We start from the raw sequence: 24,533 nt of genomic DNA, 5'->3' as shown, positions 1-24,533 counted from the left end.
CAGATGAGAAGTTTGCCTAGCATTTTTCTAGCCTGTAAAGGGCCAAATGAATGACACAGTACTACAGATGAGGGAACAAACTCAGAAGGGAAATTACTTGCCCAAGTCAAGTAGCCACATTTAGTTGATTTCTTCATCTATAGTTACAGCTCTTATTAGCAAAGTTCTCACTTTTCAAGGTTTACAAAACATTTGCAAACATTCCCTCCTTGGGCCCTCACAACAACGTTGCTGAGAGAGTGCTGTTATTATCCCTATTTTATTTTATTTTAGGCATTTGAGGTTAAGTGACTTGCCCAGGGTCACACAGCTAGTAAGTGTCAAGTGTTCGGTCTGAGGCCGGATTCGAATTCAGGTCCTCCTGACTTCAGGGCTGGTGCGCTATCCACTGCGCCACCTCGCTGTCCCTTATCCCCATTTTACAGATGAGGAAACTGAGGCCAAGTAAGCTGGTCACTGGATTCACATTGATGTCTTTCTGACTCCAGACCCAGAGCTCTTCCTTATTTTCACCCGAAGCAGCTACCATCTTGCTCTTCCATCAAGAGACATTGGCCTCTGCTGTTTCTCACACAAGACAGTCCATCTCTGGACTGAGAGCATTTTCACTGGCTGTCCCCTCATGCCCCGAACTCTCTCCCTCCTTGGCACTGCCTCCCTTAAGTCTCAGCCCCAATCCTACCTTCTTCATTCCTTCTTACTCTTTGTGGCTTCTCTGCATTGGTTATCTCAGTTTATCTCATCTATGGCTTGTTTGTTCATAGGTGTTTACTGTTGTCTCCCGTGATCTTTCTGTAGGGGGCCACAAAGCTGAGGCCTTCTGCTCTAGGGCTCTCCCAGAAGAACTCGGATCTTCCCTGACTCCCAGGGCCTACACCCATAACACTCTATCAAGGCAAATGAAGGAGGAAAAGATGCCCAAATTCACACGGCATTTAAAGTGAGAGCATTTGTTTACCTGAATGACTGACAGTTAGCTAAGGGTGAAGTGGTTTTCTCTATTTGGCTTGTAAGCTTTTGATGTAAACATTGATTCTAGGGACTCCTAGGATAAGGTAATTGCTGAGAATAAATGCTCAACACTGTTGATCCAGATTGATTGTGAGTGAACCTTTTGAAACTTGGTCAGAGCCTGCAGTGGGTGTGTGAGGACTCTCAGAACTGGGTGATTTTCAGTTCCTGGAGAATCCTTGTTTAAAAAGATGGCTGCAGCATACATCAAGTAATCAAAATGTACTTAAGCGTCCTTCCTGTGCCAAGTCCTGTGCTAGGGTCGGGGCATGCAAAGATGGCGTTAGCACAAATATGATTTTCCCTATTTTTATGGATGGGGAAACTGAGACTCAGAAAGTTTAATTAACCTTCTAGCTAGCACAGCTAGCTAGGATTTGAAATCAGGTCCTTCCTGATTCCAGCTAAATCTTCAGCATTCTTGTCAGTCATCAGACATTTATTAAGCATTTAACTCTGTGTCAGGCCCTGAGCTCGGCTGTCTCTCTGGAGCAGGAGTTCTTAACCTTTTTTATATCATAGCCCCCTTTGGCAGTCTGATGAAGCCTGTGGGCCCCTTCCAGAATGTTTTACATGCATGAAATAAAATACATCTGATTACGAAGGAAACTAATCCTAGTGAAATGCCATTAATGAAACATATGTGTGTGTATATGTGTGTGTGTGTGTATATGTCTATATGTCTATATGTATGTATGTATGTGTATATATATGTATGCATGCATGGTTTTTTGTTTATATATACACATATATATGTATATAGGTATATGTGTGTATTATGTCTATATGTATGTATGTATATGTGTGTATGTATGCATGTATGGTTTTTGTTTATATATACACATATACACATATGTGTATATAGGTGTGTGTATACATGTCTATATGTATGTATGCATATGTGTATGTATGCATGCATGTTTTTTATTTATATACACACATATATACATATATGTGTATATAGGTATGTATGTGTATACGTGTCTATATGTGTATATGTATATGTGTATATGTGTGCATATATGGTCTTTGTTTATATACACACATATACATATATGTTTTTCAGGACAGCTAGATGGCACAGTGGAGAGAGCACTGGGCCTAGAGTCGGGAAAACTTACCTTCCTGAGTTTAAATCCACTTACTAGCTGTGTGACCCCGGGCAAGTCATTTAACTCTGTCTGCCTCAGTTTCCTCATCTGTAAAATGAGCTGGAGAAAGAAAAGGCAAACCACTCTCGTATCTTTGCCAAGAAAACCCCAGATGGGGTCATGAAGAGTTGGAAATGATTGAAATGACAGAGCAACAACAAAAATGGGGTTAATAATTCATTGTTGTAGGGCGAAATGGCATAGAAATATGAACTTCTGTCATTATACATTTTTCTTTATGGCATTTTCTCTGCTGGAATGCAATTCTCTTTCTAACTTATTTATACCTGTCTGTCTAACCAGTTCACATCCCGTTTTTCTCTTCTTCTAAAGAGGACCTTTCTCCATGTGGTGATAAGAATGGAAAGTTCATATTGGGGGACCTGGGTTCAAATTCTGGTCATGCTACTTACTCTGGAGGGTTGGCTAACTCTGGGCCTTAACTTTCTCCTCTATAAAATGGGAAGATTGGAGTAGATGAGCTCTTAATAAGTTTCCCTGTGGCTATAACCCTGGTCTTGGCTGAACAAGTCGAAAAGTACATTTTGTTAGTGTCCACTTCAGGGCAGGGAAGGGTAATGCTTTCCCAGGATCTGGCATTGAGCTAGACCCTCTTTGTGACTGTGAGCCCCTGGCCCAGCTGATTTTTGGACATTCACTGAGAGGAGTAAGGCCAGGCATTCTCACTTTGTTCTGATTCTACAGCTCCTGGTCTCAGGAGCCCCCTCCTCTGCCTTGGGTAGCAGATCGTTTCTGGAAGAGAAGAAATGTACTGATGTAACATGATGCTTTCTAATTATTGATTGCAGGCTCTCAGGAGGCTGGTAATTACTTTGTCAAAATGAGGGCGCAAAATAAATTGAGTGAATGATCATATCTCCTGTCTCCTACTTTCTTTCCGGGATGAGTTTCTTCTTTTTAGAATGGGGAGCTCAGAATAAGGACTAACCATTAGCCCTGGGGAATTAAGTTGACGAATTGTTTTTTCATGAAAAAAAAAATCCCTTTGCCGCCTTGGCTTTCAAGGCGTCTTTAACAGATAGTTTCAGTATGGATTCAGGCTCCGGGTTTGAATCCCAGCTCTATCCCTTTAGCGTTGGGTAAATCAATCCACTTTTCCAGGCTATTTGCTCTTTTGTAAAACGTGAGGGTTCAGCAGCTTCTACAGTCCCTTCCAGCTGTGGATCAAAGATTCTGCTTATTAATGAGAGGCCACGGTCAAGAAGATGAGGATGACAGGGTGTGGTTGGTGGGAGGCACAGAGGGAGGAGGTACTTTGAAGTCTACCCATAGAATCTGATAAAAGCCTGTTGTGTGAAAGATATGGATTTAGGGTAAGAAACAAAAGGGGGAGTTGGTTTGATAGGTTGGATAACTAAGCCTTGGAAAGCAGCCCTCCCTCCCTTCCTCCCTCCCTTCCTCCTCTCCCTGTCTCCATGTCCCCTGTCTAGATCTGGTGCCCTCTAGGACCCAGCCCAGTGCACTAACTGAGCAGGTGCCTGGCGGAGATATGCGTTGGAAAGGACTGCAGTGCTGAAGAGGGGCGGGGGGCAGCAGTGACTTGGGACCCAAAGGGCATCTTCCCTTGCCCCAAGAAAGCCAAAGAGAAGAAAGTGGACTTTGAAGGCTGAAGCTGAAGCTGAAATTTCTAGGACTTAGTTGGATTATGCTTTGCCAACATCAAAGTCAGCGGAAGTGCGTTTTCACCTGTAATCCGGGAAGGTGTTGGGTGTGTTATGTACGTGCTGATAAAATTTATGGAATTATAGGTCTGGAGGGGAAGTAAAAGGAAGCATGGTATCTCCTGGTGTAGGGGGCTTTATGGTTACCAAGTAGATAGAAATAAGATCGAAAACTTGGTTCCCAGTGAAAACAAAGGCTATCTGTATATAGGAGGCTTAAAAAAAAAAAGGCATGCAAGGTCAGAGAGGTTTGTGTGTTTTCACAGCATTTGAGACAAATGTGGCCGGGACCTGGGAATTCTTGGGATAGAAATTTCTCTTTACCCGTTCAGACCCACAGCTCTTCTGCAACTTGGATCAAAGCTAGAGAAGCAGGTTTAAGCCAGAGGACATTTTATAGGTCACCCAGCTCCTTCATTTTACAGATGAGGAAACTGAGGCTCAGAGCCCCCTACACCAAGGTTAGGGGGAATTGAGGTAGAAATACAAGACTCTTGGGACCTGAGAGATGTCACTTAGAACTAGTGTGTGTGTGTGTGTCAGGATACAGCCTTCCCCATGACTAATATACTTCTTTAAAGAATTTAAAGAAAAAGCAAAACTCAAACCTTGAATTCTGGGGAAAACTCAGATTTTCAAATCCAAAAGTCTTTTCGGTATCAGGATGTCCATTAAAATGGGTTTTCTTTCTATAGTGAGAATGAGCTAAAACACATTCACATGTGCACACACAACTCAATCTGTAAAATTTTTTTAAAAAAAACCCTTGATGCTGGGGATGGCATGTCCAGGCTGGAGCAGACATGGCGCTCTGCCTGCCTACCTCCCTCAACCTCTCCATCTTGTTGTGTGTTCTACACTTACCTCTGGACAGATTAGCCAGAAGGATTTCTGTGGCAGGTCCAGATTGTTCAGGGCTCTGCCCACCCTTGTGTCCCAGCCATTCAGATGTGTGTTATGACAGTGGCTGACAAAATGTTTAATGAAAGCAGGCTTGGCTGTAACTGAATTCCCAGACTCTTCCTTGGGCCTTTCTACTGGTTGCTGAAAGGTTCAGAAATGCTTCTGACAAAGTCTATCCTGCTGACAGATAAATTGTTTTGACAGGAGAATCTGAAACCTACAACTGAACAAAAATTTAGCTATTGAACCTGGAGAGGGGGAACTTGATGTGAGCAGGAAAAAAAAATAATGTACTTCAAAAGATTTTTTTTCAGGTGTTTGTCTTGCTACTTGAAATATGAATCCTTTAAAATTGTTGAGGTAATCCCCCTTCTCCATGCATGTGGCATTCCATTTCGGGAAATCAGTTTTAAGAGCCATGGCCAGGGGGGCATCTTGGTATCAGGAGGAACAGACATAGATTTGGAGTCATTCTAGTGTTGCCTCTACATAGCTGTGTGACATTGGGCAAGGTATTTTCCATCTCTGGGCCTCAGTTTCCTCATCTGTATAATAAAGGTTTGGGATTAGATGATCCTAAGTATTTTCCAGCTCCAGGTATTTGTTCGTACATAAGTTCCTTCAAACTCAAATGGCAACACACTGACTTAGAAAACCACAAATTAACATTATCTGTGTTTTATTTTATTTTCATTTATTTTGTCAAATATTTCCCAGTTACATTTTAATCTGGCTGTATGACAGTCAAGCATATTGTAGGCAGAATGTTTGACACCTTTGCCCTGAATCTTAAGCGGTAGAATACTCATTGGGTTAAAAAAAAAATCTGAATTTCCTGCTTAGTTCTCTTCACAGAGGATTTGCCAAGCATCCTTGAGGACTTTCTTCATTTTGTTTAAGAATAAATTTTTATTGACAATCTTTTGGTTTTATATCATCTACTTTTCACATAGTATTCTTCCACTTCCTTCCCAGAGAGCCATTTCTTATAATAAATTTTTAAAAAAGAGGAAAGAAGAAAAAAATTTTCCTCCAGAACTAAGATAACAAGCAAACAGACAAACAAAAAGTCTTGACGTTATATGTAGTGTCCCATACCCATGGTCCCCTCATTCTGCAAAGAAGCTTGCCTGGGAGAGTATCTTCTTTCTATTCTTTGTATCCGCACATGGTCATTATAATTTCCTAACATTCTATTTTGATTGTTTTTGTTCTGTATACATTGTTGTCATTTTGTATCTTGTTTCCTTGGTTCTGCCTACTTTGCATCAGTTCATACGAGTCTTTTCATGATTCTTTTTATTCTTTGTGTTCATGATTTCCTAAGAAGGGAAATGGTTATGTTCCACTGGACCTTAAAAGACCACCATTGGTCTTTTAGCATTTTGTAGAAACGGTGTAACCCATCTATCTCTTGATATTGCTGTATATTCTGCTGACCTTTTTTACATCATTCATAGGAATGTTAGAATGTTAGTATTCTGAATTGGAAAGAATATAGTGTCCATGGGGATCTGCAGGATCTCCCACAAGTGGTCACACCTTTGCCTGGAGACCTGAGGGGGGAACACACTACCTCTTGAGGTATCCCATCGAATTTCTTTACGTCTACCTTTCTATTACTTGTGCTTTCTCCTCTTTGGTATGCCTTCTGCTTCTCCCCTTTGATCTTTGAACAAGGAAGACAACGGTCATGTCATCTTTCTGTCTTCTCTACTCTAGGCAGAACACCTTCAGTTCCTTCATCTGATTGTTATTTGAAATGTTGGCAACGTTCTGGTTGCCCTTCCTGGATTGTGTCCAGTTTTTCCTTGTCCTCTCTAAAATGTGAATACTCAAGAAGAATACAGTATTACCGAGGCCATCTGAGCAGGATAGATGATCAGCCAGACTGTTACCTCCTTTTCCGGAGATTCCATTAGTCTTCTTGACTGCTGCTATCCATAAATGCCTTTTGGAGAGGCTGCTCATTCTGTCTGTTCTAATTTCACATAGCTGGCCTGTCCTGTGGCCAACTTCTTCAGTTCATCCCCCTCAAAAACTTTGCCAGATACTTTGCTGGTGAACCATGTTTACTTTATCTCCTGGTTAACTAGTCTGGTACCCTGCTACAAAGTGAAGTGAGAGCAGTGTGGCATGGCCTGTTCTTAGTGAAGTCTTGCTGTTTTTTAAAATGGTTACTGCTTTCCTTTCTATTTGTCAACAACCCCTCCCTTTAATGACAGATCTTAGAATTTGACCAGAAATTGTAGCAAAGTCTTTGGACCCAGTTTTCATATTCTCACACTTCCTAAAAATATCCATCCATTTAGTCTTTCCCATTCCCAAAGCACCTTTCTCTCATCCTTGACAATCTTACAAGATCACCAAGTTTTATAATAGTACAGAACCAAGCAAAGAAATAACCTGCTTTCTGTGCTGTAGAGTGACTTTTCTGGGACTGATAAAAGTCACTGTCTTGCCGCATTTGCTTTTCTTGTTGTTTGGTTTGAGTTGACTCACAGTGCTTTGGGATTTTCTTTTATAAACACAACCTCTGTTGAGTTCTGGGACCCTTTAATAAGAGCGCTGAGCTTTAGACAAGCTCAAACCTGACTTTTACTATGTGATTAAAAACAAAAAAACAAAAACACAGCTCCCCCTGTCTGCTTCCCCCCTCCGCCCCACCTCCAACAAAAGCAGCCTCTATCTTTATAGTAATATAATCTCCAGACAAATTGTGCTTTAATTCTAGTTGTGCTGTGAACATGGACTTGGCTTTTAAATGTACTGCTGGCTTAAAACACAGGGTGACTTTTATTTAGATGAATGTCTTTGCGTTGTGGTGGAACAGATAACTGCTGGAGGCCAGTATTGATTTCAGAAGTCCCTGGAGTGCAATTAAGAGAAGTAGGGCCCTCTGGCAGGCCATACTCTTAAAGAGCTAGATGCTCGTGCGGAAGGGCAAGGCACGCTATGTGGCCGATGGTGGTCAGGGTCGACAGGTGAGTTGATTTGGTGCATTAGGAGGAGCAATCAGAAGACGAGAAGTCAGATGTGACCTTTTGGTGGTGATCTTGGAAAATGAGGGCTTGAACTAAAAGGGTGGCGGGAGGCTGGGCCGTCCATTTGTATGTGGTGGGACAAGCATTGAGGAAGGATTTGGGCGGGGTGTCCAGGGGGTGAGTGTGCTGTGGTGGAACAGGCCCTGGATTTGGAAGGTACAGGGAGGACCTGAGTTCAGATCCAGAGGGCTGCAGCTTCCTGTATGACCTTGGGAAAGTTCCTCCCTATCAAGATTTCTTATTTCTAATGTCATTTAACTCAAACAAACTTGGACATTTCCAAGTAATGTGGATAATTAAAATATTTAGTGCTTTCTAGCTCTTAGTACAATGCCTGATACATAGTAGGCACTTTATAAATGTTTATTGGATTGAATTCAAGGTTACAAAGTCCCTTACATAATATGCTGCCACCCTGTTAAACCTTTTGTTTAACTGATTATTGGTTATAAAGGCAGAGTGGTGGGGTGACTTTGTAGGTGGGTTCCCCTCCCCCCTCAATATGGCCAAATCCATTGACTCAGAGTAATGTAGCTGCAGCAATAGACCAGGGGCAGAAGAGCTGAGTTTTGGGCTCCCTTTTTTAGTCATGTAAACCCTGGGTTCAAATCCTGCTTCTGACACATTTTGGTTGTTTAAGTTGTAGTAATTTAGTAGATAAATCACTTGTAAGTAGTCGAGACTGGCTGCAGCTTCTGTCCAGTGTTTTTTGCCCTGTCCCCAAATAACTAAGAAATTAATGGTACCATAACTGAAGTGGTAGAAGGGATCTGAGGAGTAAATCTAAACTAATCCCCTTATTTTACTGATGAAGAACCCAAGGTCAAGGGTCACACAGGCAGAGCTAGGCTGTAACTAAACTCAGTTCTAACTCCCAATCCAGGACTCTGATCTGCTGGCATATTGATGAATTTTCCCCCTTTTAGTCTGTAATTATTACCTTCAATCTTTATTAATGGAGGTCTAAGATACCATACTAAATACTACTCATTCTGTAAATCAGCAGGCTTCCTCTATCTGAGATTTTATCCATCTGGTCATCTTCGCTTGGCCAGCCCCTAATCCATTCTTCTGATCCTCCCCCCTTCCCTTGAACACCGGATGATACTTACTATGGTGGCTTTCAAACCGAAGGCTTTGCATTAATTAGGCCCTGGACTTGTTGATGAAACCAAGGATCTAGTAAAAACGCTTTCCCGTGCAGACCGAAGGTTGTGGCCAGTATCGTCCTGAAGGAATTTGGTAAGGAAGATAAGTGATGAAATAGTGCTTGAGATTGATTGAGCTTATCGGAGAGGGTGAAGGAGCTGAGGGGTCTGGACGCTCTGCCTGAGGTTAGCCAGTCAAGGACTGGGGATGAGTGATGATATCATAAGGGCTAGTAGAAAGCTGGTATGCATCAGTCCACCTTCACATTTAAAAAAAGTGTCTCAACAACTTGTTAGAATTAGCTAAGAGGAAACCATTTTCTTTACCTTTTTCTGTTTTGTTTTTGAAAGGAAGGATTAAGTTAGGTTTTGAGGGGGAAAAAAGATTGTTCTGGTATAATCCCAATTAAAACCTTAGGGCAAGTTCTGATTGTAAGCAAGGAGGGCTGGGGGTGGGGATGATGTTGTTAGGAATGGTAGTAAAAATAATAATTTGCATCATATGGCACTTTGTAAGTTTTGAAAAGCACTTTACCCACATTATTCCCGTTCGGAGCTTATATCCAGTTCTGTTATTCCCCATTTTCCAGAGAGGGAAACTGAGGCTGCCGTTGGTCCATTCAGCTAGGAAGGGTATGCGGTGGAATTTGAACCCGCCTCCTCCTTAACTCCAGGTCCGGAATCTATCCCCTGGAAGTCTGTTGTAGCGGATTCTAATACCGTTTTTTCCTTTCTTTTTGTAGAAACCTGAGTAACAACAAGCTGGCAGAAGTCAGTCCTGCTGCTTTTGAGCACTTGGTGAACCTCCAGGAAGTGTGAGTCTGACCGGGGGGGGGGGGGGGGGGGGCGGGGCGGCGGCGGCGCCCTTTAGCTTTTTTTCTGTCTGGTAGTCCTTGTTAGATGAGTGAAGCCTCTGAATCCCTTTTCAGAATAGTATGGTTAAATGGATAACTAAAAATACATGGAATTGGAAAAAGGAGACCAATTACATTGACATAAAGTTGTCAAATAGCTTTAAAAAGCAAGTTCATGGCCCCTGGTTCAAAACTCTTGGTCTCTTGGATGACCCATGATGCCCTCTGTAGTTAGCTCAGACCAGTAACCATCGCTCTTTTGCTCAAGTGTGGTTTCTTGGTGCCTCTAATGTTTATTTTTTCCCTCTTCCTTTGCCACCTACTCCCACCCAGACACCGGCAGCCCCATCATAGCATTGCATTTAAATTTGGTGTCAGCCTCCTTGGCAATCAGTGTTAGGGAGAGAAGGTTCTCCTTTCCTCTTTCCCTCCCCTTCTCTCCATGCAAAGCTCTGTGGGAATAATTCAGTTAACACACCTGGCCTTGTAAGTTTCCCTGCTGAAAGGAAATTGCTCACTGTGGAGGTAGGAGGGGATACTCCTAGGTGATATTCGATGCCAGCCCACCTCTTGTCTCCCAGGAAACAAAGGTGTAGTGTAATGCTCCAGAGGGGCTTAACTAGGTCTCCTCCTCCTGCTCAAAACAATATTAATAATAATGCCTTTGGAAGTGGCGATCTGCTGGGCTCTTCAAGAAGCCAGCCTTGAACCTGAGACTGTGTTTGTGTGGCTTCCCCCGTCAGGGTATTTTTTTAAACTCCTTATTCCTTATAAAGAAACCTGTTAAAGATAGTTTTTAAAAAAAAGTCTTTTGCTCACTGCTAAGTTGTGAGTTGGTGGATTACTTGTCTTGGTTTGACTTAGGTAATTTCAGGACCTTTTGTTGGGGGGGTGGGGGGATTTTTAAAATGGAAAGGGCTCAGATTTCCAACAATTGAGATGTTAAATTTGTGGAGCCTCTATTTTGAAAGCTTAATTACTTATATCAAGCTTTTCTAAGGAGGGAGTTGGGATTTCATTGGCATATTGAACTCCCAGGTGAGAAAAGGCCAAAACCCAATTCAGATTAATATCTTTGCTGTAATTTTTAGAGAGCTCCCTAATGCCGAGGTGTCAGACATGCAGCCCGAACCCTTCTGAGTGGGCCTGAATGAGATTAAAATGGAATTGGGAAGACTTTATCAAAATAGATAAAAATACAATAAAACATAGATAATGTTAGTTTGTGGTTTTCTAAGTCAATAGGCAGCCTGTAGGGATCCTTATGTAAGGTTTGGTGGTCCCTACTTTTCTATTTGAGCTGAACATCCCTGACCTGGAACACTCACTGTTTGGGGCAGAGTTATTCAGCCAGGACAGTTCACAGGTCGGACTCCAGTCCTGGGTTCTATCCAGTACCCCCTGGCTGTGGGTGTGTCTCTTTCTGTTCTCAGTGTTGGACCCTGTGGCTGACTTAATAAATCCTCATTGGTTGATTCTAAATGATTCTTACATGTGTGTTAGGTGATGGGAAGATAGAGACCAAAAACAGGGAAGAAAATGGTAGTCCCTGCTGTCAAGGAGTTTCCACTCTCTCCGGGGCAGCTTACATTTCTCTTGCCCTTTGGTGGTGCTTGCTTTGAGTTCTTTGTGGAATGCCTCAGAAAGCCTCAGACTAGGGAAAGACACTCAGTTTTTATTTCTTCCTCTTTTGAAGAAATTCTAGGAAGGGGTGAACGGTGGGTGTTTTGTGGTGGTGGTCCATCATTTTCTGTTATGGGTGCTGCTCTGTTCCCTTCTAACTCTGTGATTTGGCAACAAATGGATCCTGAAATGGCAATGATACAGAAAAGATGAGCATGGTCCCTGGGAAAAAGTAACATGCAGCTTTGTGAAGTGTTAGTTGTATTATGTTATTCTGTATTCCATCCAGACTTTTGGGCACAATGTATCCCGTGCCTAGAATGCACTCTTGCCTCAACTCTGCCTTCACTTAGCGTGCTTAGCTCAGTTGCCACTTCCTACCGGAAAGCCTTCCTGATCTCCTCAGCAGCTAGAAAATCACTGTGTAGATTGTTTGAATTTGATTTTCTATGTACATATTTTTCCCTACTTAAAATTTTAGTTGTTTGAGGACAGGCAGTGTTTTGTTTTTGTCTTAATGTTTCGTTTAAAAGAAGAAAAAGACAGCTGTTGAATGAGTGAATCTTCAACACCAGTTCAAACACAGGAAATCTTTCTTGACGAGCCTCCTGGGTCATGGCCTGGCTCATTTCCCGTTGCCCTTTTACATCTTCTCTTCCCAGTTAAGAGTGTAAGCTCCTTGAGGACAGGGGACCATGTCTTAGTTCAGTCCAGCCATTCTGGAAACTGATTTGACTGTACTCAAGAAATCTTATTAAACTGTTCTATACCCTTTGACCCCTTGGTAGGTGGGTCACTGCCAGGGAAATACCTCCAAGGAAGTCAGAGAGAGGTCCCAGGTGTTAGAAAAACGCTCAGAGCAACTTCACGGGGACCTGATGGACTTCTGACAACAAGACATCGTTGGCTTGTGTTGGAGGGAGGAAGGGGGAGAAGGTGGTATTCTCCAAATCAAGTAGAACTCCGTAGTGGTAAAGACCTGGTGTTTTCCCAGAGGGAACTAGACCCAGTGATGAAGAGAGAAGAGGGATAGAATGGGGGCAGTGAATGGGAGCTGGCACATGACTGCTTCCAAACGAAGTGGGTTTTAATGTTTCTTGAGAGTGACAGTTCTCTATAAAACCATCAGATGCTGGAGCCAGTGGGGGTGGGGAATCACAGGCTGAGCCAGGCAGCCTAGTAGTGGTTTGCCTTGCAGAAGTACTTGAAGCCGCAGCTCATCAGGGACTGGCTGGAAGCAGATTGAATGATGCCTCATTTCAGGCTGTCATTGCTTTAGTCCTGGTCAGTCTTTGGAAGAGTCTTGGAGGCCCAGCCAAGCCACAGTCCATTTAAAAATAACTCATCTCTCCCCTCTCCCTTCCCCCAAGTCTCCCATTAGAAGGCATGGTCATTATTAGGGAATGGTGGCCAGGAAGGGCTAATCTATTAATATATGAGGGTTATTTATATATTCCTTTTTTCTGCATTTGGCTCATGTTACTGTTGCATTCCCTTTCAGATGTGTGATGTGGGTGGCGTGTGCTTTCACAAGGGGAGTGAGTGACCTAAGATGTTTCCTTCTAAAATGAGCAGGCCATAAATATGCCATGGGTTTGGGCATCTCGATTGTACAGCCCTTGTCTAGATAGATAAGGTATCTAGGAAGCACTTGGATTATGTATGGAGCCCTTACTAGGTGCCAGGCACTGTGCTGAGTGCTAGGAATACAATACAAGCCAGCTAGGCAGTCTGTACCCTGAAGGAGCTTATGCTCTAATGGGGGAAGAGGGTACTTAGCTGATATTGGAGTGGGAGGGGTGGGCAAGGCTGCTAGGGTGGAGGCCGGAGGATTAAGAGTAGGGATGGAGAAAAGGCGACTTAGAAGGTCCTGGACACTTGAATGAATAAGCGGCTTGGGGGTGGGGGTGGGGGCTGGCCACAAGGCTTTCTGTGTGCCTTGAGTATGAGATGCTGAATAGCAACAGCATTCTCCCAAAAAGGTCCAGATCTTTACACATGGTACCCTGGACTTAGACCCAGTTCAAGTACAGCTATGGTAATTGCTAGCTGTGTGACCCTAGGCAAGTCACTTAATCACTATCTGCCTCAGCTTCTTCATCTGTAAAATAGGGATAATAATAGCACCTACCTTTCAAGGTGGTCAGGAGGATTGAAGGAGGTATGATGAAGACCTTTGTGAACCTTAAAGCACTATGGAAGGACTAGCTCTCATTAGTTTTGCTCTTCTGTGGCTGGAGGACCTATGATTGAGTTTCTTCAATCTGAGAGAAGCCGTCTATGCTAACCATCAGGTGGGGTTCTCAAACTCATTTGATCTTAGAAGATATTAAAGCTTGAAAGACCCTATAAAATGCTGCCTTCTCCTATCTAAAGGCTTCTCTCTTCTGTTGTCATTAGTAGTGTCTACCTCTCCTTGTCCCCTCCACCCTCAAATGCTTTGTGTTCATTTCTCTGTTTACTTGTAGAATGAAACTTCTTGAGGGCAGGGATTGCTTTGATCTGTGCCCCCAGTACCTCACACTGTTTGACTCATACTTGGCAATAATTGCTTGCTTTATATTTTTTTGAAATGCTTTTTTGGGGGACTTGCATAGGCAGGGTCTAGGCAGTTAGAATATGTATTTTTTTTTGTGGGGGGGGAGGAGCCGGATCTAGGATTTTGTCAAGGAGGTAGTGGAAAAAGAGTTTTGAGGTGGAATTCCATCACCCAGATTCAAATCCTAGCTCAGATCCAGGCTCTGTTTCTTATTACTTCTAACCTTTGGCAAGTCACTTTTTGGGCCTCAGTTTCCTCATCTGTAAAATGGGGGAATTGGATTAGATGGACCTCTAAATCTGGGATCCAGTTGGGGAGCTGGACTTTCTGCATCAATGCAGATCATCACCTTAACCCTAACTGGTTCACTTTTTAGAGAATTGCCTGGGCATGTTCCCCTGGCTTGTATTTGTCCAAGTCAGGTTTTGGTCCTAGATGTCTGTGACTGTCCTCTGGGCCATGCTGCCTTAAATATTGCTGAGGAAAGGCGGAAGTTGGGGGAAGGAGAAAATGGGGAGTTGGGGATGGGAGGAAACATAGTGCAAAGAGGGGAGCTTGTTTTCACCTCCAGCTTCTCCATGTTGTATTTTTCATACATAATTTCACTTTGTATCTTTTCTAAAGGGAAGATACTGTTAGTATTAATTTTTCAACAGTATCTCATGCTATACACAGATTTAAGGAAGTGGTGTATTATGTTTTCTTAAGAATCATGCATCTAAATGTAGTTGTAGGGACTGTCATGGGTCTTTGTCTTTATCTTAGTATGGAGGCAGAAAGAGGAAAACTCATTTCTTTAAAAACAAACTTTTAAAAGGGCTCCCCCCTTTTAATTCTCTTCCCCACCACCCTCATAACTACCAAGGCTAAAAAGATCCCCCCCACACACACAGGTGGTCAGAGCTGGGGACATTCCATGTGACCCAGCCCAGGGCCCACCCACCTCCTTCCCTGCTATTTTTAGGGATCGAGGCTGGAAGACAGTGAGTGAAGGGATCATTTTCAAGATGGGAGTGATTATTCCTGTAAGACTAGGTGGGATTCCCGGCTCTCTGGCAGGAAGCGTGATGGACGGACCAGGGTTACGAGTCATACATCATCCTTTGGATGTGCTCTGGGGGCCCGATGACCTAGTTTTTAGGACGATGAAATAGAGTATGTTCCTTTTAATATTAAATACAAGGAAAAAAAACCCCAAAAACGCTGTTCCTGGGACTAATATTTTCCTTTGTGCATTGTAACTGTGGAGTGGTGTTTGAAAAGAGCTTGGCAGTGAGAGACTTTGAACATTTTGCATGTTTTACAAGCAAAGCCTCATTTTTCCGGCTTTCTTTCGTGGCCTTTCCCTTTATCACAAAGAAGCAAAAGACAAGAAAACAACACCTTGTATTTATTTCTCTCAAAAATCGAATCTTGCAGTAGAGGCCACAGTCAGCCCAAGGCCCCTTCCCAAGACCCTTTACCTCGAGGAGGCCGCTTGTGATGTGATGTCTGTTCACAGCCCTGGTGCCAACAAGATCCAGGAAAGATAGCATCGAGCCCAAATGGGCACTTATGTTAAGGAGATATTTGCACAATCTCGGGTAGAAATGAGATGAGGAGTTTTGTTTTACACTTCAGTAATGAGCACCTCACCCCAGTTCTGTGAGACCCTGGATGAGTCATCTAACTTTTCTGTTTGAATTTTTTTTAATTAAATTTCATTTTTTTCCAGTGAATAAATATGTTTTCTTTCCCCTCCAATGATGAAAAATAAAGAAAAATGAAACATTTTTTAACAAATAATGTGTAGTCAAGGAAAACAAATTCTCAGATTGTTATCAGTCTCCCCCTGCCTCCCCGTCTCTCTTTCTTTCCTTTTCCCTCCCTTCTCCCTTCATCTCCTTTTCCTTCTCTTCCTCTCTCTCTTCTCTCCCTTCTTTGTTTCTTTTTTCTTTCTTCTTTCCCTTCTTTTTCTTTTCTCCTCCCATCTCCCTCCTTACCTTTCCCTCCCTCCCTCCTTCATTTGCCTCATCTGTCACCTAACCCTTTCTGAGCCTCAGTTTTAGCATCAGAAAATGAGGATAAAAACCATATTTCTTTGACAGGACTATAGAGTGTCTCCAGTAAAATCCAGGAAGGACTTGAGGGGCCTTACCAGTGCAAGCTGCTCTGCTCTGCTGATTCTTCTGGTAATGGGGTCTCTGAGCCCTTCCCAAGAGCCTTTCCCAGAAAGTCCTCACTGGTATTATTTTGTACCCAGTTCTGCATTTCAGCCTGGCACCTGGGCTCTAGATCTTTCCCCTGCAGCTGTACTCCATTCCCCTGCCATCCCAAGGTGCTAGGCTTGGGAGACAGACACAGCCAAGCAGACCCAGTAGCATCCTGGACAGACTTTTTTGGTAGCTAATTTCCCTAATTAACCAGCCTCTCCTTTCTGCTTCCCCTGTTGTAACCAGGGAATGGGATTTCAGAAGAAACTTGGTTTCCTTGTGTCCTTGGAACCTTGTTTACACCTGTCCGCTTGTCTTCTACCACCTTGGTGGTGGAGATTGGGAGCATGGCCATGTGTGTGTTGTGTGTCCCACCCCTTTCTTGGGGGGCTGGTCAATGATGTTAGTGTAAAACTGGGGGGAGTCCTCTTGGAACAGACTTAAAGCTCTCTACTAGGTTTGGGAGTTTTCATTTGCTCAGTTCACATTTTTATTTGCTCTGGGGTGGAAATGCAGGTCTAGTATTAGTCCCAGTGCCCTGACTTTGCATCTGTTAGGGGAGCAGCCTGGTGAGTGTCCTAGGCCACCCTTCTCCTTGCCTCCTTCCTTGGCCCCTGGGGGCTGGCTGGGCTTCATTCACTGTGAGCTCAGCTGACCAGGGAGACCCTGTATCCTGCCCTCAGGAGTGGTCAGCTGGGAACCTCTGGGGTCTAGTTTCTGTTGCTGGGGCCAGTGGGATTGCTTTCCCCTTCCTCTTCCTCTCAGGTCAGCCACTTCTCAAAGCTCCCTTGTCCTAGTTCAGTTGGCCTACCTGGTTAGGATCTTTTCCCTTGTCCTAGTCCTCCTCTGCACTGAGCCCTTCTACCCCTACCTCAGCCTAAAAACTAGAGGCCTTTTTCGAAAGCCTGAGAACTCTGGGGCTAGTGCATGGCTGACCTGGCCTCTGACCCCTGGTTCTCCACTTTTGTCTAATGAATTGGGAGGATTCCATTTTTATAGCAAATGAATTGGCACTTAATGGCAAGAGCTTGTTAGCGAGGAGCAGGTAGTGTCCAAGTTCCAGAGAAAAAAGCCCACCCTTTTTGGATGAAACACCAGGATGGAGGAAAAGGAGGAGGAGAAAACCAGCTCTTCATTTGGGGGAGCAGTTGGACCAGCGCCTCTTAGAGTAATTAATCGTTAATTCAGTGCCTAAACAAGGCTTTGTTTTCATTCTTCCAGATGCTTCAGGCATCAGGCTGCTAGAACAGGCATTGCTGAAGCCCATCTCAGAGCAATGGCAAAAACCTTCTCCTTAATGGGCTTGGCTAGGGGGAGTATGGAAGAATAATTTGGGGGGGGGAGAGAGGAGAGAGAGAGAGAGAGAGAGAGAGAGAGAGAAGAGAGAGAGAGAGAGAGAGAGAGAGAGAGAGAAGAAGAGAGAGAGAGAGAGAGAAAGAGAGAAATTGATTGAGATTAAAATGGCAGGATTGCTCCAGCCCAGGCAATCCAGGGTGTTGAACGTAGTTACACAGACAGCTTGCCTACTTTGCAGAAGTTAAAACTGTGATTTTGGGTGTTAGATTCCCCTTTCCCCCTTTTTAAAAAAAATGGGCATAAGCGTGCCAGAGTTAGCTTTATGTGTGTTGATTTTCTTCATTAAATGCATTTCTCCATGGGAAAGAGAGATCTGGTAATCTACATTTTTGTCATTTATTCAAGGTTCCCTCATCCTCATCCTAAGCCAATAATCCAATTAGAATTTATTAAGTGCCTATTGCGTGCCAGGCACTGTGCTATTCTCTATCAATAAATAACTCGAGGAATCATAAAAATGGAATTCATTCTAATACTTCATTTTACAGATGAGGAAACTGAGACCAGAGACATGGAAGCAACTTAACCCAAATCATGTGACTGGAGTTAGGACTGTAACACAGATTCTCTGAAGTTCCCCCTTCCTGGGTTTTCTGCTGCTCCTTATGTTTTGGGGGCAAAATAGAGAGCTCTGGCTCAAAACACCTGGGTTCAAATCCCAACATTATTACTCAGGAGCTGCTGAGATTTGAACAAGTCACCAAACTCTGAGAGCTTTTGTTTCCTTCTATAAAATGATGACATTAGATTAGGAGGCATCTGAAATTCTCTGCATTTGTAAGTCTATGGAAATCGGATGTTTGTTAAAATTTAAATTATTCAAATTATTTGTTAAAGTTACCTAAATTACGCAAAGGAATGAAATTTAGGTAGATGAAAACTGGACACATTTATTAAAGTTAAAATGATTAAAATTACCTAAAATTAGGTAAAGGAATAAAATTTAAATCTGTAAAAACTGGACATATTTATTGGTAAAGGAATGAAACTTTCTCCATGAAGTTTTTCCTAGGACACACTGTTCCAGGTTGAATCGTACCCTTTCTCTGAATTACTGTTAACTGGTACCACAGACCTTTTTGGGGGTCCTCGCTTATGATTTCTTCAGTGAAGGAGACTCCTGGAATGAAAAACCCTTTCTCCTCACCAAGAAGGCAAGAGCAGTAGGGCCCTGAAGGGTCCAGAGAGGATTTTGGTCCCACAAATGTTTGGTTTCAGATCTCAGAAAGATTTTAGTTAATCCTGGGAGTTAATGCCACATGGTTAGCTGGCTGTCTTTATCAAATGGACAAAGAAGGGTCTTCTCTTGACAATATGTGAAATTTTAGGTTGCATATTTAACTGATTTTTTTTTCTTTTTGCAGGCACCTGAATAACAATGAGCTAACAACCATCCCTTCCCTGGGCACTGCCTCCTCCCGAATCTTGTCTCTCTATCTGTAAGTGAACTCCTGCTGTTGGCTTTGGATTTGGGGGAGGGAGGGGGACACTGTGGGTATGTGATCGACTGTTTTACATAGTTGTGAAATAACTTGATTTTTTAATAGCTGTCGTACAAATCCAGCGGCCTTCTTATACCTAACTGATTGGATTGAAGTATTTCAGCTTGAGAATCTTTGGTGGGGGATCTCTTAGAGCATATACAAAGATGAATAGATCTGCAGAAGACTCTCTGGAGAGCCGCGGGGTCATGGAACGTCACAGTCAGAATGGCACTTTGCAGTGATCAAGTCTCAGGATAACAGATTTCCAGCTGGAAGAGGCCGTGCTGCTTGGTGGTCTTATCCCCAGGCCACTGTTTTACTGTTGGGGAAACTAGAGATGAAATGACCTCATCTCACTTCAGATGGAGGGACAGACAGAGCCCAGAGCTCCCTGACTCGGGTCTTCTGACTTCCACGGCCCCTTCCTACCATGCTAGGTGTCCTCATTAGCGGAACGGACCTTCTGTTCTACTTTACCAATGGGATAGGCAAAGGCCACAGAGCTAAAGAATGGTAGTGTCGGAATTAGAACCCAGGTCTCTGGATAGTTCTAGCCTACTGCTTTTTCTATCCTGAGCTTAGTCCTTGGCAGACAGTAGGTACCTAATAAATGTTTAAAATTATGTTGAAATGATAGATGTCTATGATTGCCCCCAGGCATGAGGGAGCTTAGAAGCCCAACTCAATGGACTTGGGCATTTAAGCTGTATTAAGGATTTTCATCAAATTTGCATTTACAGTTTAATTTTATTTGGAAGTCTCTTTCCTAGGCCTCTCCCAAATCGATGCAAAGTTTCCCCAGACTTTCCCCAGATTATTCATTGGATAGCATGTAAGCTTCTTGAGGGAGGAGCATGTTTCATCTTTGTTTTTGCACCCAAAGTGTCCACACATAGTAGGTGTTTAATAAATGTTTAGTCAGTGATAGTGTCAGTAAAGTGAACAGCTCTGTAGGTTCTGGGCATAGAGACACAACTGAACTTAGTCCTGTTCTTTCAGGAAAAACAACGTGTCAACGTAGAAGTACGTAAAGTGCATTCAAATTAATTTTGGGGGGTTTGGAGGACTCAGGCATTCTCGCAATGTTTTAAAAATATAATCTAGATTGTCTCTATTGGGACAGGCAGGCAAAATGTGTTCGGTCAGTGCTGTTGCTGGCTCTACAGTGGGCCACCCTGAAATAGTGCCCACGCTGAGCGGGGTTCTCCCAGGGGTCTGCTGAGCCTCCTCTTTGGTTGAGGAAGGCAGGCAGTTTGGGAAATCGAGGTGGATTCCAGCAGGCAGAAGAAAGGTTTGATTTTTGTACTGTAGAGAGCTTGTCCTGGGGTCCTTAGAGAGCCAGGGAGGTGGATGGACCGGCTGGAGATGCTTAAGTTCATAGAGGGGGGGACTGGGTCCAGCAGGGTGGGAGGCTCTGATTGGGGTCCAGAGTTACTAGTTCCTCGTGGAATTGTGCATGTTCACTCACCTGACTTCAGCAGGTTAAAAAAAGGGCTCTGCGAATAAAACACACTATAAAAAAATTCCACATCCTGTTTAAATTAAAAAAGAAAGAAAGCAAGCAAACCGTGGTGTCCTTCTTCCCATCCCCCCAGCCTGAGGGTCCTGGTTGATGGAAGCCTTCAATAAGGACCTCTTCCCAAGGCTGAGCACCAGGCACTAACCTTGAGCCTTTCCAGGGCCTGGTTCCTCACCGTTCCCATGAACATGGAGGCTTGTTTGAAAAAGCCCCTCCCAGAGGTTTATTCATCCCAGCCAGGCCTGAGGCCAGGAGACCCTAAGACCAATATTGGATGGCCAGGAGGAGGAGTGAATTCCTGCCTGCCATGCCTTCCCCCTCCTGTCCATCTTTCTTTTTTTCTTTAGGATAACGTGGGGAACGTTGTAACCCGTTTGTTCACCTGTGTGTATCTTTCTGTGAAATCGAGGCTCAGCGGGCAGTGTGGAGGGACTTGGCAGGAGCAGGCTACTAATAAGATTGTGGGTGTAGCTTGCAGCTCTCAGATTTGGGCTGGCAGCGGGCCCTGTGTTCAGAAGGTGCCACGTCCTTGCCAACTCAGCCTTGCGTCAGCTTAACCCTTTGTAAGGTCAGTAGCGTAGTTAGTAAGGGGAGATAGCGGGGAGCTGGTTTCTACCTCCTCCGTCCTCTCCAGGGTCTGAGATGGGCTCCTGGATTTGGCATTGTAGATAGGATACTGGACTTGGGGTGAGGGAGATGGCAGGTTTAAACTTGCCTTGGACAGTTGTGGCTACCTGGGATGACCCTGGGCAAATCACCTCACCTCAGTTTCCCCATCTGTGAAATGGGGATAATAGACTTGCCTTACGGGGTGGTTGGCTAGCTAATGCCAACACAGGACTTTGTAAGTCTTGTGTCCACAGCCTACTATAGTGGAGAGATTGCTGACATGAAGCCTGGAGACCTGCATTTGAATCCTGGCTCTGCTGGTAATTGTTGGATTTCAGTTTCCTCTTCAGTAAAGTGTGTGGGTTGGACCAGGCCAACTTGAAGGTTGCTTTCTGCTCCAAATCTAGGATTTTATCAGTCACTTCCCCTCTCTGTCCAATGATGGGATTGGACTTGGTGACTTCTCACAGATGCCCACCAGCTCTCAGCCTGGGATCGGCTTCTCGTGACCCTAGAATGAGGAGAAGGATGGTTTTAGGCTCTGACAAAGAGCAGAGGCCTCAGTGAATGAAAAAAGCTGGGACGGCCCCAGTTTCTTCTGACTTTTGATTATCGTTTTCAGTAGAGGGTAAGCTTCTGGAGCACAGGATCTGTGTATCCTTCTTGTCATCATTCCTCCAGCTCCTAGCAAAGGGCCTAGTACAGACTGGTGCTATATAATATAAATAAATATGTAAATATAAAATATTTATAAATAAATGAATAAATAAATAAATGCCTTTTGTAAGTGAATAAAATTGAATTCCAATAATAGACCAGGGGAGGGGGGAAGGAAAAAGCCAGAAGCCAGCGTTGGACTATGTAGTTCTTAAAAGAAAACCAGTACTTTGTTCTTGGGGTAACTTCACTCTATCATCCTGGCCAGTGAAGCTCGTGGCTTTTTATGGGGCCTTCTTAAGTGGGTTGCTCTGCTGTCTCTGTCTGATGCTTCCCTGCAGACTGAGAGTGGAGCCCCTGGCAGGGGTGGGGGAGGGGAAGAGAAGAAAGGAGAGACCACCATGGGTCCCCTTACTTCATTTAGGCCACCTGGTATTTAATCAATATTTATTGATTGATTCATGTGGTGGCTGCACGTCACCCTGGCTCTGCTGTTTCTCTTCCTGTCCTTCTGCCCCTCTGGCCTCATTCTCCAGGTCTCTTTCCCTTCACATTTTTCCCTGGAGAGGGAAAGGTGACTGTTCTGTGTTACTGGGGCCTGGAGGCAATCCCCTGTGGGGCTTGCGCAGCTTTGAAACAGCCTCCTCTGACTGACTGAAAATATATTTCTTCTGTGACTCTAGCCCAGTGCAGGGCAGCGTGGGACAGATTGGCTTTATTCCTGCTATTCCATTAGGCAGTATTAAAATATGTAAAGTTAGGGAGGAAGAGAAAAAGAAAAGAAAAGAAGGCTCAAACCTGAACTGCCTTTGCTTTGAATGTGGCTTGGAAAGGGCAGGTGACCGTTGGCGGCTGCAGCTCCGTCTTGGGTGTGGATCCAGTTTATGTCTTATTTGATAAATTATTCTTTCAAAATGGTTGAGGGGCGAGGAGGGGGAGGCTGGAAGAGAACAGTATTTAGGGTCTTTGACTTCCTTTTCTGTTTGGGACATGCTCTCAGGGTAGTGGGGGGGCTGAGCTCAGTCCCCAGAAAGAACCATTCAGGGAGTCTTCACCTTTTTTGGATTCTGGACCCCTTTGGTGGTCTGAAATCTATGGCCTCCTCAATGCATAAAATAAAATGCATAGGATTACAAAAGAAACCAATTGTATTGAAACACAATAAAACAAAAAGATTATTTTTTTTAAAGTACATGGGTCTGTTCTGTATACTAAGTCCAAGACCTTTTGAGTGCCAGTGACCAAAAGGTTGATCACCCTTGAGGTCATTCCTGGAATGATCTTCCAACCTAGCTAGTCTGATCCCTGTTTGGGCCCAGACTTGAGTCCTTTTCAGCTTGGTGGGACTGCTTAAAATGATTTATTCATTGCTTCCCTAGGACATAATTGTCTTCAAGAAAGAACCACAGCCTGAGGCCTTATGTTAGTCCAACAGTCCAATTCACCAAATATTTATGGGTATAAGGCACTGTGGGAAATAGTTAGATTAATCAGTGATGACTTAATACCCTGGAAGCTCAGAGTGCCATGTAAAAATTGCCTCCATTCTCCACTGAACTGCCAGTGGAAATCCTTGAGTATGTTAATACACATTTTAGAGATGGAAAAACTGAGGGCAGATTAGAAGATTTTAGTCTTGCTTGACTTACTGGGGGCATAACAGGGGAAAGGGGAATGACCTGTCCCAGCCTTGGGATGAAATAGCCCGGTCATCCTTCCCAACTGGCAAGCAGCAGATGTAGCTCATTTGAGCGGTGGAAAAAGTTACAGGGGATAAAGAAATGTTTCCTTTAATTGAGAAGAGGCAACAGTAGAGGTGTTGTGATAGCTGGAATGTGGAACCCTGGGGTAACGGTCTCCTGTCTGAGGCTTGTTATTTGGGTGGCCACGGCGTAGTCGCTTAGCCCTCGATATTTTGGACTTCCCAGGCTGAGGGTTAAGCTGGACTTAGGAATAGCCATTTTTTCCCCCGGCTCCTATAGTTTTGACTGGTGATGACTCCTTTCTCTCCTTCCCTTTCTCCTTCCCAACTTGGTGGGGGGGAGTGACCTCATAGTGACCTCATCTCTCAGTACCTGGTGCTCACACCAGAGCCCGAGAATTGAGTGAGATGGAAACAAACCCACCCTGAAGTGAGGAAGGATGAATGGAAACCAGAAACGTTTCCCCTGAAAATCTGGAGGGTCAGCAAAGCAGAAGCGTGACAGAAAGTGACTTGGAATGCTGGGGATGGCCTGTCTTTGGCCTTTCCACGAGATGGCTTCTGCCATGATGGCGCCACGGCCATGGCGGAAGACTTCCCTCTCTGTGCATCCGTACTGATGCCCTGCATTTTTCCCAGTCGAGCTGATAATTGTCGTTTGGTCCATATGTTTATTACTGCTCATCAGAAGGAATGATGTAATGGCAAGATTTTGCTCTGGAATGTCAGCTTTGTTCTCACCAAGAGATCCTTTCCTCTGACATCCCAGACAGCTTCCCACTGGGCTTTCAACATTGCTGGGGATTTTCTCCCAGACTTGTATCCTGTTGGGAGAAGATGAGTATCCAGGGACTTTCACTGCCGAACCCTGAGTTTGTTGGCTGTGATGGCAGGTGGAGCTTAAAGAATTGTGGGGTGCTGACCTCTGTGGTGGTATTCCTAGACCAAAGGGGCTGGGGTGGGGTTGGGGGGGACAGGGTCCCATCTCTCTACAGGGTGAGAGATACTGAGTTAGACGCGACCTCAGGCACCACTGAGCCCTTCCTTTTCATTATACAG

General features: G+C 44.0%; 1 protein-coding gene and 1 non-coding gene across 2 annotated transcripts in view; both read left to right on the top strand.

Annotated features, from left to right (window-relative positions):
* Nucleotides 1-9,687: 9,687 nt before the first annotated feature.
* Nucleotides 9,688-24,533, top strand: part of LRIG1 (leucine rich repeats and immunoglobulin like domains 1) — an 86,494-nt gene continuing 71,648 nt past the window's right edge. The window contains exons 1-2 of the mRNA XM_020978983.2: nt 9,688-9,754; nt 18,868-18,942. The gene's annotated coding sequence lies outside the window, so the exon portion shown is untranslated. The remainder of the gene's footprint in view (nt 9,755-18,867; nt 18,943-24,533) is intronic.
* LOC144457296 (U6 spliceosomal RNA) lies at nt 11,582-11,683 on the top strand. The gene has a single exon (XR_013486611.1). It is a non-coding gene; the product is annotated as a U6 spliceosomal RNA (small nuclear RNA).

Source organism: Phascolarctos cinereus, unplaced genomic scaffold (genome assembly GCF_003287225.1).
Source record: "Phascolarctos cinereus isolate Bilbo 61053 unplaced genomic scaffold, phaCin_HiC Scaffold_4;HRSCAF=312, whole genome shotgun sequence".
Classification (NCBI taxonomy): domain Eukaryota; kingdom Metazoa; phylum Chordata; class Mammalia; order Diprotodontia; family Phascolarctidae; genus Phascolarctos; species Phascolarctos cinereus.
Note: the sequence above shows the minus strand (reverse complement) of the source record. Positions and strands in the feature narration are given on the sequence as shown.